Raw genomic sequence first — 3,645 nt, forward strand, 5'->3', positions numbered from 1 at the left:
GTCGGGCTACCCATAGCCAGGTATAGCGGTGCCAGATCCTTATTGGGCCGGCTCGACCCGAAACTACAGATTGATCAAAGTGTATTTTTTACTACTGGATGTATCCACACCCTCATTAACAGAAAATTTGAAAAAAAATGTAAATGATAATCTAAAATTTTGTGCCATTAATAAGTTTTTCCTATTTTCATTGAATTTACTGTTCCTGAGGTTGTGTGGGTACTCCGAGAGTAAGCACGCCTTTTCGCAGATTGGTGCATGTTGGGGCATATTGCAGCAACAACAATGGTGGGGCTCGGTACGTTGTTGCAGGCAGAGGCAGCCTCTACGATGGAGTGGGCCGTCGATGGCGGCTGCCAGGCTGTCACATTTGCAATGTCTAAGTCACGTTGAAGGAGTGCTCTCCCTCGCCCGTGTGAATCTCTTTCATGGCCGTCACTGGTGATGCGCTCTGTTTTCCATAGCCAGCATGAGAAACAAGATTGGTGACCATCCCTCCCAGATCGAGCAAGGGAGGTGTGGCTGGATCATTCGAAAGGAAGAAAAACCAATGCAGGAGGTGAGGGACGGATGAAGTGTGGCAAGAACGTGTTCTGCGTGGAAAGGAAACGTTATTCTTTTTTTAAATAGCATTGAACATCTGTCTTGCAGCAAAACAGAAGTACCATTGTTGCACGCACTTACCGACTTCTTCTTCTTCTTCTTCTTCTTCTTCTTCTTCTTCTTCTTCTTCTGTTTGCAGGTTTGTTGCATCTACTTGCCAAGTATGGACACACTGATGAGCTCCGTGAATTTCCCTGGAACTGCACACACTTATTCCACAAGGAATGCGTCGACAAATGGCTCAAGATAAATGCACTCTGCCCTCTGTACAAAGCTGAGATGGCGAACTCATCGATCTAGCACATCTGATACTTGATCGCCACTCCAACCATGCACCTTAGTGCACCGGCGAGATCGAGATGCATTAGGTTGGTCTGCCTTCGGAGGTGATAATACACAAATGTATAGTCGCTCGCGGTGCCGCCTGCATGTATAAAGTTGATGCTTTTGATGTATGGATTGGGACCCTCGTATCTAGCGAACGTTTGACCGGAACGTGTGGCATTTAAAAAAATCATGGCATTTTGAGTTGTATGTGGGGTGTAAGTTTCTTCAGAGCAACATGGCATTTTCTAGGATGGATTCTCAAAACTGCCATCTTCCAAGAAAATGTCATGTCGCTTTGAAGAAACTATGATCCCACACACAACTAAAAATGCCATCGAAATCGTTCAAAATGCTATCTATTCCCGACGAACGTTCACCGGGTAACATTACCGATGGATTGTAATGATGTCCCAAGGTTTCTTTTTGTCCTTTTTATCTTGGAGAAGTTACAACTCTTCTCATTGTCAACGGTACTCTAAAATGCGGGCCAGGAGAATGTGCCTCCTCCACTTGTAGTTATGGGTGGGGATGAACGACAAGTAAAGAAGCAACATCATGGTTACATATTTCAGAAAGAGCTTGGAGACAGTTCAGGACGGCGGTTTGGTCACCATTAACAAAGTTTGGCAATTAGACAACAAGTTTCTGATTCAAGTGGCACAATTAATGAAATATACATGCTTGTCGTTTGCATTGTTAAAGTTGCTAAGGTGTCGATTTGCAAGGTACAGACTCGCCGATGTGATCTCCACAGAGACCCTCAAATTTTTCACAAGCGTCTTGCTAAAGGATGGTTAACATAAAAGGGCATTCAAATGCAGATGAGCTTTCTTTTCTTCATGATTATTATGATTCACCACTCCCAATCTCCTATTCAGATAGCTGGTTAACGTATTTAGTATAGTTGTCTCACTCTTGAGCATAGGTTACTGCATACTTTGTGGAATAGACGTCATCACGGGGGTGTAACCTAGCAGCTCATTCAAAGAATTATTTTGTAGACCCAAGATTTCCTTTGGGTCCTCAAGACCTGAAAGCAGTTGATTGCATTTGCTATTATCGTCGCTTGTTTTTTGAAAGCAAGCCCCAATCACAATCGGTTGGAAGTTTGAATTTTGATCTAGTGCCAGTATTGTTACTCCTTATGGTTGTCGTGGTTGCTGAGACGGAGGATATTGTTTACCACATATGCTCCAGCTGGACTAAAGTAATCCTCACATGCCGCTATGTGCACCGTGCTTCTTTGCAACTTTCTCCAATCGTCCCTAAATGGATTGAAATTTTTGTTGCGATGCAGATGCACCCAAGCCATGGGAAATGACAAAATGAGGCAAACCTCGTTGTTGGTGCCTCACCCGAGGCAATTTCTTCAACTTCTCCCAGGTTGCCTCCATTTTGTGGACCGAAAGAGGAATAATGTCAAAATACCATCGGCAATGAAAGTTTGCATCATGGATCCCCTAAGAAGCACAAGCAGTGGAGGCCTTAGCAAAGGAATAACGTCCCTGGGCCAAGATGGTGAAAGTTCACTCTAGGCCTGCAACAACAACAACAAAAGTACATGTGACACCATACTTGTGTGGCACATCACCACGACCATCCTTGAGGCAACGCACCCACACCACCAGCATGATGATCCTCCTCGTCAAACACCGCAACATGGTCCGCCTTCTTCTATTTCTATTTCCGTTTCTGATATGAAGACCACCGCCACTCACCTGTCGCGCTATTGCGTGTATCTGGTGGCGTCCTTCCGCCAGAAGTGTGAGTGAGCCCTCTTGGCTAGCACTGGGGTGTTGTCCATGCCGCCAGAAATGGGGTCCCGATGGCTCATTGAGTTGTTGGGCGCCACACAGAATCATGAGGTGCTCAAGGATGCAGCAAAGCTCGTGGTGGCTTGGGGACCTGACCGGAGGCGAGGAGATGGTGTGGGAGTTGCTGGTCGGGTTTTGGTTGGAGTTGATCATGTATGTGGCTCCGTCCGACAACATCGAAGGGCACCTGCAGGCCATCGACTAGGGCGGCAAGCTGATAACCCTCCTCTAGGCCTTGCTCATCCATGTCGGGATTGTGGACAGGCTGGCCGACGTCGTTGCCGACGCTGCAAGTGCTCCAGCCACTGGTGATTAAGTTTGCTCTGCTTATTCATTTATGTGTTAGCTGTTGATTTCAATTCCTTTCATTGTTCATTAAGGTCTTGTTGTGAGTGTTTTAAGGTCTCCTAGTTGGTTGGATTTTCCCCCCTCATTTTTTTGAAAGGAACACATGAATGCATTCCATTACATCAGTACTAGGAAAATAGCCCATTACATAGGTCAGTACAAAGTTTGGGAGTTGACCCAACCAGGTTTCACACATATAAGCTCCCAGGTTAACCCCATACACAACTAAAACATGTACCACTCTGTTACAAGCCTGAGGGCAAGACATAACACTAGCAGCAGAAAACTCCACATACAGTTGAAACTTAATACTCCTAACAATAGCTCCTATGTTCGCCAGATCGTAATCATTAGAATTCATTGCCCTCCTCAGCTGTGTGGAATCAATTTTAAACAACACCTTGTTGCGCTGACATGTGTACCAGATTGCCTACCCATGCAACCATCGGCCTACCTTGCTCATCTCTAATGACAAATCCCTAGCCGCCGAAGTTGGTGTCCCCGTGGAAAGCCGCATCAATATTAATCTTAAGAAAGCCACTTGGCGGCCGAG

General features: G+C 45.7%; 1 pseudogene; it reads left to right on the plus strand.

The window, feature by feature from the left end:
* The first annotated feature begins 469 nt into the window (after positions 1-469).
* LOC147966315 (uncharacterized) lies at positions 470-2,702 on the plus strand (annotated as a pseudogene).
* Positions 2,703-3,645: the final 943 nt, after the last annotated feature.

Source organism: Triticum urartu, chromosome 6A (assembly GCF_056163025.1).
Source record: "Triticum urartu cultivar PI428250 chromosome 6A, HENAU_Tu73, whole genome shotgun sequence".
NCBI classification, from domain to species: Eukaryota; Viridiplantae; Streptophyta; class Magnoliopsida; order Poales; family Poaceae; genus Triticum; species Triticum urartu.